At 40.9% G+C, this 17,346-nt stretch overlaps 1 protein-coding gene across 1 annotated transcript in view; it reads left to right on the forward strand.

The window, feature by feature from the left end:
* The window catches only part of STK39 (serine/threonine kinase 39), a 304,453-nt gene that overhangs the window by 29,862 nt on the left and 257,245 nt on the right, over positions 1–17,346 (forward strand). The gene's annotated exons all lie outside the window — the stretch shown is intronic.

Below are 17,346 nucleotides of genomic sequence, written 5' to 3' on the forward strand. Positions count from 1 at the left end.
AGGTACGTGAGCCTAAGGGAGGGGGAGGTGGGGAGAGGCAAGGAAGAAATAAAAAGAAGTGGAAAAAAAGCAACACCAGCAGCCAACAAATGGCAATCAGAGAGCCACCTCTTCGGGTGTGTGGAATCCAAGCAGCCACTGCTTCCCGGTCAAGAGACTGTGGCCGCGGGAAGCAGAGGAGGCCGAGTTGGGGTGAAGAAGGGTGGGGGGTGGGAAAGCGTATATCACCAATTGCCAGTTATTTTGTCTCCCGCTGGAAGCTCTGTGAGGCTGCTTTCTCGTACCCCCTGTTTGCTGGTCTCTGATAGGAGTCCAAGATGGCGGATCTGCACTACGTTTACTGGTAGGGGACCTTTGCATTAATCTCTCCTTGCTGTCCGTTCTCTGTCAGCTTTATCACTCCATTTGGTGCTTGGCTGAGTTCTTTATCTCTTCATTTGATGTTTTAGGGTTTCTCTGTTTGGCTTAGTTTTTCGGATCTTTGCTGTGGAGGGACGGCGTGGTGCTTCTGCCTAGAGCGCCATTTTGCCGGAACTCCCTTCTATTCTAATTTTAACGTGTGCTATCATCAAACCACTTTTGCTTTAGAATTGAGAATGAGGTAAGGTAGTAGTCCGGTATGCATGTACCTGTTGCAAATTTAAATTGCCATTAGCTTTAAGACTAATGGCATGACATTTATGATTTCCATGTTTTTTTTTTTTTTTTTTTTTTTTTTGTCTAATCAGTCATAGCCTTTCCTGTTTCTGAAATATTTTGATGTATGGTTTTTGATGTATATCAAAACGAAACCCGTTACTGTTGAGTCGATTCCAACTCAGAGTGACCCGGTAGGGCAGAGTAGAACTGCACCATAGGGTTTCCAAGGAGTGGCTGGTGGTCTCAAACTGCCAACCTTTTGGCTAGCCGCCGTAGTTCTTAACCACTGCACCACCAGGGTTCCTCTTGATACATAGATTTTAAAAATCCCTTAAAATGTTACTTTAAAGTTCAGGAGAAGAACAGCGGTGAATGGACAATGGAACATTATTTTGTTGGCCCTCTTTGGTGATTTTGGTTCTTGCTGGAGAAAGTGAGGAATTGTAGTGCAAATCAGATACTGCCGTGAAACATAACACGACATCCAGATACTCTCATAGCCCAAACATTTCCAAGGCCCTACTGACAGCTTAATTATTTCAAGCAATATTCGATATGGCTGAATACCAGTTGTCCAAAGATTTTAGACCATCTTTTTGGATTCCTTTTCCAGTGTAAGCCATGCCGGATGAGGTGAAAATCCGCATTGATACAAATGTTAAAATACAGGGTTACCACATCCTTTTACAAAAGGAATCATCATAAAAAAATTAAAAAACCAAACCCATCGCTTTTGAATCAATCCCAACTCATAATGATCCTATAGGGCAGAGGAGAACTGCACCATAGTGTTTCCAAGGCTGTAATCTTTACAGGAGCAGACTGCCACATCTTTCTCCTGAAGAACAGCTGGTGGGTTTGAACTGCCGACCTTTCCGTAAGCAGCTGAGCGCTTAACCACTGTGCCACCAGCACTGCTTCATAGAATTCCTTAAAGTGGCATTCTGCACCAGAGGCTTTGAAATACGATACAATTGCAAAACTGAAAATTCTCCTCAGTTTTCTAGGATGGAGTCCAGGCACTCCCATGATGAGATCTGATCTGTAGATAGCCATCTCTCTTTCTCCTTCAGACATTCCCTTGAAATGGTTGGACTCACAAGTTAAGGTTAGCGAATAAAAACATGGAAGAAGTGACATGATAGTCTCCAAGGCTGGTGAGACTGCAGCTAGCCTCCTTTTAATATCTGAGATCAATCTTCAGTTATGTTAACCTCATGTCTACTGAACTGTGTAACCCATTAAGTATCAGGGTATCAAGGGAGATGCAATTTTTCTTTTAAATATTTCCTGGAGCTAAAACCCCTGAAGCTCCCCATCCTCTCTGCTACTTTTAGTATTCCCTAAAATACAATGGTACGGTGAAGGATCTGGGGGACAGCTGGGAAAGTGGCAATTGCATGAACATATGACACTTTTTTAGATGTGCATGGAGGAGTTAGGAAGGCTTAAGGGAAAGATGGAGCCCCTGAGTGGTGGAAAAAGTTAACACATTCAGCTGATAACCAAAAGGTTAGAAGTTTAACTCCACGCACAGGTGCCTTGGAAGAAAGGCCTGGCAATCTATTTCCAAAAAATCAGCCACCCAAAAAAGTCACCATGAGTTGGAGTCAACTCAGTGGTCACTGACTGGCAAGGGAAAAACACCGTTAGAATGCAGTATAGTGTTTTCTGGATGTATAGCATTTTTGTATATATTATATATATAGTTCTAAATTTACCCACACGTTTAAATATAGTAAACTATTTTAATGTAGAACTGTCCTTAATATATTCAGAATTGTCTTTTGCAGCATCTTATCTGTGGTCTCTAGCTGATTGATAGTCCTTAACCACCCAGTGACTACTAAAACTTTGGCGAAGTTTTACAGTACTAGGGAATGTGATTGTCCCCTGTGAGTCCATATTCCATTCACCTATTTAAAAAAAAAAAAAAAATTCTCTGGTGCAGATTCAGTTGATTTTCTGATGTGTTTTGTGAGTTATTCCACTATCCTAGGTAAATAATCCCTAAATGACGTATTTCTTTTTGCTTACTTGGTTTAGCAAATCATTGACAGGTTAAGTGATTTTATAAACGATTAAATGAGTTACCAAATTTGGCAACTTTAAAAGAGCCTTGAAGCCTATGCATCTGGCATGGTTTTACCTTTTATTTGCACCAAAGGTGGGTTATCTTTTGGAAATTTATTATGCAACATTGAGTTAAAGAAGGATTCAGCGTCCAGTCTCAGTGTTAAAGGCAGTAGTTTATGGTTTAATAACATGTTGGGATGTTTTGTCACAATTAATGTAATTATAAACATCTTTTAGAAACATGAAAAATGTTCACAATCTAATTAAAACTCAAGGAAAATGGGAGAATACAAAGTCATAATTATTGTGATTATTTATGTGAGTGTGTTTGTGTGTGAACAAGGAAAAGGACTGGAACATAATACGCAGCCATGAAAATAGTTGTTTGGATAATAGGGTTATGATTTTTTTTATGGAAAACACCCTTTGTTGTTTAGTATGGTTTAATTTTAAAGAAAGGAGGAAAACAACTTTTTTCAACTAGTTAATTATTTTTTTAAGCCTCTGAAAGAAAAGGAATGGGGTGGAAAAAAAAAAATACCCCTGTCTTAGTCATCTAGTGCTGCTACAACAGAAATCCACAAGTGGATGGCTTTAACAAAAAGAAATTTATTTATTTATAGTAAAGTAGGCTAAACATCCAAATTCAGAGCCTCAACTCCAGGGGAAGGCTTTCTCTCTCTGTCGGCCTTCCTCTCATCAATGTTCTCTGGATTAGGAGCTTCCCTGCGCAGGGACCCCAGGTCCAAAGGACGCGCTCTGCTCCTGGCACTGCTTTCTTGGTGGTATGAGGTTCCTCTGTCTCTCTGCTCACTTCTCTCTTTTATATCTCAAGAGACTGCCTCAGGACACAATCCAGTCTTATAGATTGAGTCCTGCCTTACTAACACAACTGCCACCCATCCTCCTTCATTAACATCATAGAGGCAGGATTTACAACATATAGGAAAATCACACAGTACCAGGAATCATGGCCCAGCTAAACTGATACACACATTTTTTGGGGGACAGAATTCAATCCATGACAACCCCCAAATACCAAATATTTACATATCTTTTTCTGATTTTGTAAAACATTTTTTCATAGGAGGGCAGTGCACACACGTCCATTTTTAACAGATGACGGAACAGTTATTTTCCCCCTGAAGTATCTCCTGAATATGTGGCAACATACTCTCTTTCTCACTCAGTAAATGGGAGAGGGAAGCAACTTGGTTCCGCACTACTTTCCTTGCATCCCCATCCTTTCCTGTTCTTGATGTTGGAGGTTGATTGAACAGTGCTTGGTAGCCCAAGCAAAGTATATTCTGGTGGATGGGCCAGCACTGAAAGACTTGGAAGAGTGAGGAGGGAATCAAGGTATTCATTATAAAATATAGTGACAATTACAGTAGTGATGATTACGTATTTAGTGTAGTGTCTCTACCTCCAGAATATCCCCAAATCTAACCACTTTTGTTCTTATCTACTTTGGCCAGACTAGCTTAAACCAAAAACCAAACTGGTTGCCACTAAGTCGATTTCAACTCATAGCGACCCGATAGGATAGAGTAGAACTGTCCCATGGGGTTTACTAAGGAGTGGCTGGTGGATTCGAACTTCCGACCTTTTGGTTATCAGCCAAGCTCTTAACCACTGTGCCAGACTATCATTAACTTGTGTCTGCACATTTCTAGTAACCCCATAACCAATCACACTGATATACTCTTGCCTTATACACAGTCTTTCCTCTGCATAGCAGCCAGAATGAGCTTCTAAAACTTAAGCCAGATCATGTATTCTCTTAATCAAAATCTTCCAAAGCGCTTACCTTGGTCTGTAAGGCTGTCTCTGTTTGATGTATCCTGCCTACCTGTCTCTGACCTCATTTTCTACCTGCTTCCTCTGTCAATTATTTCCAGCCACACTGACCTTCTCTCTGTCCTGCAAACTCTCTAAACTCATTCCTGCCTCAGGATCTTTGCATGGGCTGTTCCTGCTTCTTGGAGTACTCAGTCCACAGGTCTTTGCATTGCTGGCCTCTTCCCATCAGCCCAGATGTCAGCACCTCAGAGAGACTTCCCTGACCATTTTAACTCAGGTACTCTCCCCCTTCAGTCCACATCACAACTGTTTTATTTTTGTCATAACATTTATTGCAGTGTGAAATTATCTTACTCATTAATTTGTTCTGTGTTTTTATCTATCCCTCATTAGAATGTAAACTCTAGTCAGACGGGCACTTGTTCTCGGCCCCATTTCCAGCACCTAAAGGGTTGTATACACTAGAAACTCAATAAAATCTGTTGAATGAATAAACAAATACGTATTTTCTGTTACTATGATTGTATGAGATGTAAATTAAAGTTCTTTCCAACTCAGAGGTGCTAGTATGCTTTGTGTGACAAAAGTCTGTCATGCAGAGTCAGTAGATCATGTGCTGCTGGTCTCTTCTCCCCACCCCATTCCCATTCATGGTGGTGATGTTATACCTATTCATCCATATTATGTCGTTACTGGGTCTGGATGACTAGGGCTCAGGTGTTATCTTTGGCATGTAGCAGTGTGAAACTAATTGACGTGTTAGGGGATTGAATCTGAAACTTGGGCTTTTTCAGGGTTTTGGACCACTCTCTGTAGCCCAGAGCCCAAACCTGAGAGCATGGCCATTATCACCAAGAGGCTTTTATTAAATTATACGCAGGAAGGGTTATCATGGCAGTAAGCAAGGCACATTGAGTGTAGGTAATTGTCTTTTGAGAGTTCGATGTTCAAGGTAGAGACATTAGTTAACCAAAAACTTCATGGTAATGACATAAAAAGAAATGCTTCTTCTCATTTAAGGTAAGTGAATGAAACAGAAAGGAAATGAAGTTTCTCTGATACAAGATCAATTTAACAAGTACATATTGATGTAATCAGTAGAGCTATTTAAAAAAAAAAAAAGTAGTAAATGAGTGACTGCAAGTCATATTGAAACTCATGCTGTCCCCAAGCAGCTCTCTGCAGAGTGCACACCTCCTTCCAGTTAGAGATATGTCACAGATCTGAGGAACTGGGGCCCACACTGTAAGAAAGTAGGGTCCATGAAAAAAACTATTTGTATTGATTCTGTTTCTTGGAATATCATACTAGGTAATCTGTATGTATTGAATTTAGACATAATATTGCTACTATAGAGTTTAACTTTTTAATATGAGTATATCTTGGGGCCCAATATGTTGAATAAAATCATATATAATGATATATTGTTAACTTTGTTTACTGTGTTTTCTTATTTACTCATAATATTGGAGGAGTCATGTTTTCTGGATTAATGAAACAAATCTCCAGATAACTGAAGCCCAACTTAATTTCAGCGGTAGTTCTGGAAATAATTCTGAAGTTTAATTACACTTTGTCTGCTGAGGCAGCACAGTGGACTTGCCCTCTTCTTTCCTTTGTAGTGCATTTCTGAAAGTGCACCTGAAAAACCAAATAACAAATTTACATCTTAGAGAGGGGATGCTGAATCTTCATTCTTCAAAAGCTAAATATACATAAAATCCCTAATTGTGGTTCCTTGGAGGAGGCTTTGTTCCTTCTAGACTCTTGCTCCTGACTCCCCAGGTATCTGCTTTCTCATGGCTCACACCTACCTTTGCAGCTGGCCGTGGAGGACTAGGAGGTTGGTCAGGAAAGTTTTAAATGTTCTACTACCTTATTAGTAGGTAGGTACCTAGAACATTTGGGAGTGATTTAGAGAAGCTATATCCCCATGCTCAAAGTATGGTTGGTGGCTTTGTGGGAGCTTGTAGAAACATAAAATCTCAATCCCTCAGAACTACTAAATCAGCATCTACATTTTCACAGGATACCAGGTGACCCCCTTTGCTGTCTCCATGCCTTTTGGTTTCTGCACAGTCCTAACTTGGGACTGCATTTCCAAGATTGCAGGAAGGGGAGGTCCCCTCATGGCCTGCCAGGCTCCCCTTGATAGCATTGTGGAGTCTATAGCTGACTTCTATTAGGAGGAACCACTGAGGGGTAGGAGGAGGGTGCTAGCAGAGGCAGGGACTGATAGCTTGCTTCTGCTCCTGTCAGGGCTTAACCGATGGTTTGGGCCACTCATCAAGGTGCTTCTGCAGCTTCCTTCTAACTCAGTGCTGCTCTCAGGGCCTGCTGGCGTTGCCAACACTGCTTTCTACTATACTGCACGTAGTGCTCCATTTCTCTTGTGGCTTACTTTCTGCTGTCATTTCAGACTGCTGCAGCATCTCTGCTTCTGGGTGAGTGTGTGTCAAGAGAGGGGAAGGGAAGACTTCTATTCTGCAAGTAGACCTTACTTCCTGTTCTGTGGTTGTAACTTGGGGGAGAGCCTCAGGTTGCCAGGGGAAACCAGATAAGCAGGACTTTGATTTTGAATAGAGTTAAGGCAAATGGAGAGGTAGGGCGGGGAAGTGGCATTAAAGTGAATGGACTCTTTTTTCCCTCTGTCCTTGAGCTAGGAGAATTTTTTTAGTTACTTGCTGCTTCATGGATGTGGTAGCCAAGGATGCTTAATTACCAGAGAAGTGGAGCTGATTGTATCTTGAACAATAAATCATTTCCCTGCATAATTTTCTGTATATCCAGTCACTGTGGATATACAAGTTGACTGTCAGTGCTAACTTATAGGAGTCGGGTTTAAAGAGAGGGAGTTGAAAGAAAGTTAGCAAGAATTGGGGTTCAGTGGGAGCAGAGGTGATCCCAGAGATAGGGGATAAGAAGATATTTTTCTCAAAAAATTGTAGTAAATCTAGTTTCCAGTCAGGTATCTGGGATAATCATATTGTTGATAAATATTAATTGTCAACATGACCAAATACTTACGTGCCAACACTTATTGCATTTGCATGTATTATCTCATTTAATATTTATCTGTATCCTGTGTGGTAGATATTATCATTATCCCCTTTTTATAACTGAGGAAACCAAGACACAGTTGCAGAAGCAACTTGCCTGAGGTCTTATAGCTAGGAAGATTAAAGCTTGGGCTGTCTGACTCTAGACCCCCACTCTTAACTACTACATGACCAAGAGGTAGTGGAGTGGAGGTGGGCTGGGTTTGGAAGTACTGAGTGTATATTTTGGGAGTGTTATATATTTTAAAACGGTCATTTTAGGAATTGTGTTTAAAAGTAAAGTGAAACGAGAATTAAAAAAAAAGAAGAAGAAGCCGCCAGGCCATTGTTAGGTGGAACTGGCAATAGGTCCCAACCTCCTGTTAGAGCTAATGGACATCATACTCCCTCCACTTGATAGTGAGTGATTTGTCTCTAAGCTCCAGACCCACCTTTCTGCTTCATGATGCCATGCTTCTTCTTTGCCTATTGTTTCCCTGCTGTTGTTTTTGTTCATCAGCTCTGACTCATGGCGACCTCATGTACAACAGAATAAATACTGCCCGGTCTCACACTGTCCTCATGATTGCTGACATGCTTGAGTCCATTGTTGCCTTCCAACCTAAACCAAAACCCACTGCCATCGAGTCAGTTCCAACTCATAACTTAAGGGGTTCGTTTTCTAGCACTGTATCAAATGATATTCTGTTGTGATCCATCGGGTTTTCATTGGCTCATTTTCGAGAGTAGATTACCAGGCCTTTCTTTCTAGTCTGTTTTAGTCTAGAAGATCTGCTGAAACCTGTCCACCATGGGTGACCCTGCTGGTATTTGAAATACCACTGGCCTAGCTTTCAGCATCATAGCAACATGCAAGCCACCACAGTGTGACAAACTGACAAACAGGTAGTGGGTTTCCCTGTTAGTTTCTGCTAATAGGGAGTGCTAAAGGGATTCTGGAGCCCTGGTGGCACAGTGGTTAAGAGTTAGCTGTTAACCAAAAAGTTGGCAGTTCAAATCCACCAGCCACTCCTTGGAAACTCCATGGAACAGTTCTGCTTTGTCCTGTGGGGTTGGTATGAGTTGAAATCAACTTGAACGCAACCGGTTTGATTTTCTTTTTTGGTTAAAGGGATTCTGGAAGGCTGGAGGAGGAGAAAGCGACATGCATCATCCTGTTTGCTTGCTGTTCTTTTTAGCTTTGCTTCAGAAGGGGTCCATCACTCTGTTAGTAGTAGTTGGTTCTTATCTCCAGCTTCTTTCTACACTCTTGGAGCCAGCCTCACGGTGCCCCTCAGAGATACCATCACCAGCTGGGGAGTACCCCCTCCATAGAAGTTTGAGACCTAGCCTCATCAAGGGTCACTCTTCACACTCCAGAGGTACCAACACCTCCTCAGAGGTCTGGGTCCCAGCTCTGTGAGTGTCCTCCTCTAAACTTTTAGATTCTAATAAAACTCCTACATCCTTCCTTTTATCCACAGCCCTAGCGGTGATACAGCTACCACCCTGTGTTACTCAGTCTTTTCAGTTCTCTAACACCTGTTGAACCAATTGTTTATATTAATATCTGCTACAACACCTGGTGCTGCGTCCATTTTCCTAACTGGATGCTGACGGATGAATTTCCCCACCCCTGTGTCCTGTTGGTTGGGGTGTGGTTCTCAATTTTAAGAATATGGGGCAGGGGAAAATCACTGGAGAAGCTAATTAAAAATGCAAATTCCAGGCCTCCAGTTTCAATAATTCTGATACAATAAGTTGGATATGGGCTCAAGAATCTGCGTTTTAAACAGGCATCTTAGGCATTTCTGATGTAGGTGCCCCATTTCAGAGACTTTGAGAGAATCTGCCCAGACCTGGGATCTTCCTGTGGGGCTATTTCTTGAGACTGGGGTTGTTGTCTTGAGCTTAGAAACAAACTAATTTTTTTTTTAAAATAGGATGTGGATTATGGGTATGTTAGCCTTTGACTGAACGCTACCAAGGTTGTTCATTGCTTCTGGAGGCTGAGAATCCTACCTTTGTTCAGCCTGATAAGCCCTGATGCAATTAGCTGGGAGAGAAGAGCTTTACCCATAATGCACAAAAGGCACAATCCACTTGTCAAGTCTTGCACCCACAGAGTTGTGTCCGTTCTGGGATCCCTTTTTCCGTTTCATACAAAAGCACCACCCATGTAGCTGAGATGGGATCTTGATGCAGACACTGGCTCTTTTTGCATCAGAGCCCTTCCTGTTTCTAGGAGGTTGAAGTTAGGAGCAGTAGGAATTGGAGTGTAGGCTTAAGACTACCATCATACGTATTAGGACCAAGATCTTGTGTCTTTTGGCCTTTCCCAGTGGGTGTATCTGTTTATCTGTGTGAATAGCAATGGACATTCCTTTATGGAATGTTGGCTTCATTCAGTTGATTTAATCAGTAAAATGAGTGGGTTTTGCTGGGAGGAGTTGGACTACCCCCTCAGAGCAGAACAGGAAGTTTTTCAATCCTGCCAGATCATGGGGCTTTGAGTTTCCAGGGGGCAAGGACTTCAAAGTGACCTTTTCCTGAATTTAAAAATCAGATTTGCATCGTAGGAATGTGTCCCTCCTACAGTCTAGGGTCTGGCACAGTGTTTCCTGAGATGGACTTGGAGGACTATAGTTGGCTCATGTTTGTCACCTCTTCACATTAGGTGTTTTGTATTACATCTTTATTCTCATCCAGACCCTGCTTTATATTCCAGTTGGCTTCAAGTTGATTATGACTCCTGGTGACCCATATGTTGCAGAGTAGAACCGCATTCCATAGGGTTTTCAAGGCTGTGACTTTTTAGAAGCAGATCACAGACCTTTCTTCTGACGCACCTCTTGGTTGGTTCAGACTGCCAATCTTTCAGTTAGTAGTTGAGTGCTTAACTGTTTGAGCTACCCAGGGACTCCTGCCTTATATTAGCCTGCTGTTTTTTGTGTAGCTTCTACATGCTCGTGCTGAGCAGGGACCACGGGATCCAATTTTAAATTGAAGGTCTGAACCCATTCTGCTGGAAAATTCCTCTTCTGTATCAACTGTCCTGTGATTCTTGCCTCCAGAATTGAAACGACTGTTCTGCAAAGCAGAAATGCCTTAAAGCAGATGGCCTCCTTAGTCTTGTTCCTTGAAGTTATTTGAAGTCCTCCAATAACTACCTACTTAAAACATACACAAAATGAGCAACCCAGAGATAACGTATTGAGTAAAAGTGCTCTTCCTCTTTGCTTGTAGGTTATATAGCCTATCAGGGCCTACTTGCCTCAGTGTAGACCCAGCTTTGACCACAGCTTCACTTCCCTTGTCTACAAGTGGCCTCCTCGGTGATGAGTTGATGTGACTGCCAGTTTCATTCATTTAGGGAATATTTACTGAGGGCTTCCTGGGGTCCAGGCGGTGACCTAGGTAGGTAGAAGGGTTGATTCTAGGAAGAACAAGGCTGAGGGAAACCAATCCATAGGCATGTGAGTGCTAGGAGGTGTGTGCAGGGCCCTTGGGAGCTCAGAGAGAGTGACTAACCGCTTGGAGTTGGTAAAGGTGATAACTAAAGTGATTCCTAGGCAATACTTGGGGCTAGATTGTCATTTCCCACCTCCCTCAAACACCTCAAGATGAGGTGGTCTTCTTGACAAATAAAGGAACACATCCATTGACAGGTTATGTGCTGATCAGTATCAACGTTAGGACTAGAATCCAGATTTTCAGCTTTGAGGGCTCCAACCACTGAATGAGTGCTCTTGAGACTAATTGCTAAATGTTCTTTTAACTGGCAAGTGATGATATTCATGGGGTGATTTTATTATCTAGCATATACCATTAAGAAAACAAAAAATATCTAGGAGTAAATCCCAGTATTAATCACATAGAATTTGATGGAAATCAAAGTATGTTCTGTAATAGCTCCTTGTCACAGACACTTCATTCATCTTTAGCCTGGTGCCTAGAAGTTACCTTACTTTTAATGTTAATTTTTATTATTGATTTTCTTTATGTTGGATGAACCCAATCCACATACTTTCTGGGTGTTTAGTAAGGCAGTCCCTGGGTTATGAACGTACAACCGGTAGTTATGAACCAACCCCTGTGAAGCCTATTATATTAAAAATTCGAGGTACATGCAATGGTTCATAATAACAAACGGGCACTACTTTGCAATGTGCATCAAAACATTATTATTATTACTGTATTATTAAAGATGTCTTAGTGTATCTGGAACTGTTTCTTTAATTTTTTTATGCATAGAAAGGTACACTGTATACTGTATACTGAGACAAATATTTGACTAACTAATGTTAGATACAAACCGTACCTAACTCTTCTGATCTACGTACAGATTCGACTTAAAGACAGATTTAGAAACGGAATTCGTTTGTAATTCAGGGACTGCCTGTAACGATAGTGTAAGTTTTTTTTAAATTGTTGCTTTAGGTGTAACTTCAGGTCCAAGTTGAGTTTATTTATGTTCATTCCAGTTTAATCCTATACACTAGTTCCCTCTCTCTCTCTTAAGATCAGAACCCTGGGATACTTTTTCTATGGCATTATCAGGTGGTTCTTGATGAGTTACATACAAGTGCTGCTTTTCTTTGGTGAAGTCGGTGACCTCTAAATGTTTTAACAAGCTGGGTTTTCCGAGGTAAGGTGGTTTATCCAGGTCAGTGGTGCAAATGTTGTAAGTATATTTCACTGAGCAGCCATTTCTCCACCTCAACCTAGTCTTTATTATTTATTTTTTAGTAAGCTCTAAACCAGCTCCAACAACCCCAGAAGGAGAGTCTTCTGACTAACTCTCTTTGATAGAGGCAGAAGGACTAACTGCTAGCTTGGCTGTAACACATACCTGTTTGCAGCTGCCTTGAAAAACATGACCTTGCTATGTGGGCCTGTGCATCTGCACTGTGAACCGTTCATCCAGACAGGCTGGCGGGAGTGTCTGTTTTGTAAAGGAATGCATATGGCAAATTGCTTGTAACACCTGTCTCAGTTTCTCTGTATACCATCTCTATTTTATTTGAGAGTTTACTGTGCACATGATTCTTTCACATAGAGCAGTACTGAATGACAGAAGAACAGCTCTGATGAGGTTTTCTGTTTGTGTAAAATAATAAGATGAGGTAGATGATGAGGTAGTAAATCATTTTAAGGCCCATACCACGAGTAGTGCATGCACATATTAGGTTGAACCATGTAAAATGTGACCATTTTTGACTTAGAAAAATGACAATTTCACGTGTTTAATAAGTAATTTAAGATTTGGATCATCTGGGAAAAAAAAAAAGGATACCTTTGAAACCAAATTGCAGTAATGCAGGTAGAGCATGAGGCAGCATTTGTAATGGGACAAGTGATAGGCAAAATACGGGCTGCAGTGAGCGTTTATTTGACTCAAAATGCTTTTTTTTTTCTATTTTTTTTTTAAAGTAATATTTTGTTGTGTTTTTGGTGAAGGTTTATACAGCAGTTTAGGTCCCAACTCAACAATTTCTACACAAGTTGTTCAGTAACATGGGTTGCATTCTTCACAACGTGTGAACATTTTCATTATTTCTGTTCTGGTTGTTCTGTTTCCATTAGTTTCCCTGTCCTCTTACAGTCTCGTCTGTGTTTGAAAGTAATTGTTGACTGTACCCACAATGATTTTTAATTTTTAAAAATTAATTGCCAGCTTTATCATAGTAGGAGATCTCATAAAATTCTGGATTTTCAGCTTTTCTACAAAAATTGAATGATCTTGCAGTGCCAGCTCAGCGACTTCACATGTTGACGATTGCCCGAGGCAGTGTCAGCTGTCCCCCTGTAGAGCTCACATGTGCACCCACTTACCTGAGTTGGGCCCTCAGGTGACCTGACTGGCCCTTGGGCTTTGAGGTTGGGCACGTGATGTCAGTTGAGCACACGGAGTAAACTGCTTAAAGAGGGGATTGGAAGAAATCATCAGCCGAACTAAAGCCATTTGATGTTATGTTGTAAATAAAACACCAGCCATCACGTTTAAAACGAAAGCCTGATTCAACTCTGGACTGTATTCATTGGGGAAGGTTAAGTATACATAACTAAGGAGTACTTTCATGTGCTAAGAGATGGTCAGACTCTTATTAAAAAGTTTTGGCTTGGTGCTCCTTGTTAAAGTAAGATGTGATGACAGAACTTCTTCCAGTGGCCACCATTAATGTTAGAGGCTAATGTGATGCCTTTTTTTTTTTTTTTTAGCACTGTCATTTATCAGAAAAGGTCATTGGACAGTTGCGTCCTAACTTTAACATAAAGAAAAGTTCATGTAAACTAAGATTTTTTTAGAGCACCACGTTTGTTGCCGTGTTGTTCATTTTGAGGGAAAAACTGGAAATGCAGTGAATGCTTAACAGTAGAAAAAGGACTGAATAAATTATGGTACATTAACACCATGAAATATTATATAGCCATTAAAACAACGAATTGGCAGGATGCCGGTTGACCTGGAGGGATTTCCCTGAGGACTAATACTAGCTAGGATTTAATTAGTACTTATTATGTGCTAGGCACAGTTTCAAGGGGTTTGCATCTGTTAACTCGTTTGATCCTCACAGCCCTCCTATGAGCTAGGTACTATTACCACCATTTTACAAATGAGGAAACTGAGGAAACAACTCATTCAAGGACAAGCAATTAATATGTGGCAGGGCTGGGATATGAACCCAGGCGATGTGGATGGACAAAGATATTTTAAAATCAATTTTATTACATTGGATGTTATAGTGCATTATGAGTGAGAAGTTTGACTTACTCTCTTATATTCTAGACTCAGACCCATGGTGCTACATCAGACCCTGGAGATCATTTAGTCTTCTGGATTTCAAATTTAGCCCTTCCCTTCCCCTTTTAAACCATCTGAAATCTTCCTGTTAAGCAAAATGAAACCTTGTATTGGCTAGGAGCTGTCTGCTCTGCCCTCTCTCTTTTCCCTTGGGTTCTGTGTAAACTACAGATATAGTCTACCAGTTGAAGACGGAGAAATGTGTCCCAGAGAGAGGCAGCCTAACATTTTTTGAGTATGTGTTTTCAAGGAACTATACTAGACATGTGAAACACATTATACTATTAAGCCTTCACAGAAGGCTTATGGATAGATGTTATTATGCTCATTAAGGAAACTGAGGCTTAGAGATTAGGCCCACAGTCACTGAGGGAATCACTGCTAGGGTTGGGAAAGAATCCCAATCTAGCCTTTTCAAGGGTCTTGCTAACCTAAGACTTGGGAAAGACAATGTCCTAGAAGAGGTGGTTGAAATCAGTCTTGCCTTTTATTGCTGTTGACTTAATTATGAAGTTTCCGAGAACTACTAATTACTGTGGCATTATTTACCATAGGTGACAGTTGTAGAGTGACTTACAACAGACAAGAAAAGGATTTCCAGTCATTCCTCTTAACCTCTATATAGGAAATGATCCTAGAGAAGGATTCATTCCGTTGAAACATGAGAGACCACTTTTAGACCTCTACCATCTAGTGAACTGCCTGACACATGGAAGGGGTTAACTTTTCTTTCCCATACAAAGATTTATACATACACTGTTATGTGACCCTAATTGCTCTCCCTATACTGTGACAGCACATTCCTCCTTTCCACCCCTGATTCACATGTCCATTCAACCAGCTCCTAACCCTCTCCACCTTCCCATCTCACCTCTGGACAGAAGCTGCCCGTTTAGGCTCTTGTATCTACTTGAGCTAAGAGGCACGCTCCTCACGAGTATCACTTTATGTCCCACAGTCCAGTCCAATCCCTGTCTGAAGAGTTGGCCTCGGAAAGTGTTTTAGTTATGAGCTGATAGAGAATCCAGGGGCCATGCTTTCTGGAGTACCTCCAGTCTCAGTCAGACCATTAAGTCTGGTCTTCTTAACTAGAATTTGAGTTCTGCACCCCACCTTTCTCCTGCTCCATCCGGGACTCTCTGTTATGTTCCCTGTCAGGGCAGTGATTGGTGGTAGCTGGCACCATCTGGTTCTTCTGCTCTCAGACTGATGAAGTGTCTGGTTTATGTGGCCCTTTCTGTCTCTTGGGCTAATACTTTCCTTGTGTCTTTGGTGTTCTTCATTCTCCTTTACTCCAGGTGGTTGAGACCAATTGATGCATCTCAGATGGCCGCTTGCAAGCTTTTAAGACCCCAATGCCACTCACCAAAGTAAGATTTAGAACATTTTCTTAATAAGCTTTGTTATGCCAGTTGACCTAGATGTCCCCTGAAAGCATGGTCCCCAGACCCCTACCCCTGCTACTCTGTCCCTCAAAGTGTTTGATTGTATTCAGGAAACTTCTTAGCTTTGGTTTAGTCCAGTTGTGCTGACTTCCCCTGTAGTGTGTGCTGTCCTTCCCTTCATCTAAGATAATTCTTATCTACTGTCTAGTTAGTAAATAACCAAAATAGTAAATAGCCAAAAAATTTTTTCCAGTCTGTAGGTTGCCTTTTGATTCTTTTGGTGAAGTCTTTTGATGAGCATAAGTGTTTGATTTTTAGGAGCTCCCAGTTATCTAGTCTCTCTTCTAGTGCTTGTGCATTGTTACTTATTGTTTGTATTGTGTTTATTCCATGTATTAGGGCTCCAAGCGTTGTCCCTATTTTTTCTTCCATGATCTTTATCGTTTTTGATTTTATATTTAAGTCTTTGATCCATTTTGAGTTAGTTTTTGTTCATGGTGTGAGGTATGGGTCTTGTTTCTGTTTTTTGCAGAAGGATATCCAGTTATGCCAACACCATTTGTTAAAGAGACTGTCTTTTCCCAAGTTAACAGAATTGGGCCTTTGTCAAATATCAGCTGCTCATAGGTGTGTAAATTTATGTCTCAATTCTCAATTCTGTTCCATTGATCTATGTATCTGTCGTTGTACCAGTACCAGTATCAGGTAGTGTAAGGCCTCCCACTTTGTTCTTCTTTTTGAGTAATGCTTTACTTATTCAGGGCCTCTTCCCTTTGCATGTGAAATTGGTGAGTTGTTTCTCCATCTCATGAAAAAATGGCAGTAGAATTTGGATTGGGATTGCATTGTATCTGTAAATCACCTTGGGTAGAATTGACATTTTCACACTGTTGAGTCTACCTATTCATGAGCAAGGTATGTTTTTCCACTTATGCAGGTCTCTTTTGGTTTCTTGCAGTAATGTCTTGTAGTTTTCATTGTATAGGTTTTTTAAGTCTCTGGTTAGATGTATTCCTAAATATTTTATCTTCTTGGGGGCCATTATAAATGGTAGTGATTTGGTGATTTCCTGTTCGAAGTTCTCTTTGTTGGTGTAAAGGAATCCAATGGATTTTTGTATGTTTATCTTACATCCTGAAACTTTGCTGAAATCTTCTATTAGTTCCAGTAGTTTTCTTGTGGATTCTTTGGGGTTTTCTGTGCATAAGAGTTTATCATCTGCAAATAGAAATATTTTGACTTCTTCCCTACTAATTTGGATGCCCTTTATTTCTTTTTCTAGCCTAATTTTTCTGGCTAGGACCTCCAGCACAATACTGAATAGGAGTGGTGATAGAGGGCATCCTTGTCCTGTTCTCAAGGGGAATGCTTTCAAAGTTTCTCCATTTAGGATGATGTTGGCTGTTGGCTTTGTATAAATGCCCTTAATTATACTGAGGAGTTTCTCTTCTGTTCCTATTTTGTTGACAGTTTTTATCATGAATGGGTGTTGAACTTTGTCAAATGCCTTTTCTGCATCGATTGATAAGATCATGTGGTTCTTGTCTTTTGTTTTATTTATGTGATGGATTACATTGATTGTTTTTCTAATGTTGAACCA

This window comes from Trichechus manatus, unplaced genomic scaffold (genome assembly GCF_000243295.1).
Source record: "Trichechus manatus latirostris isolate Lorelei unplaced genomic scaffold, TriManLat1.0 scaffold00037, whole genome shotgun sequence".
Lineage (NCBI taxonomy): Eukaryota > Metazoa > Chordata > Mammalia > Sirenia > Trichechidae > Trichechus > Trichechus manatus.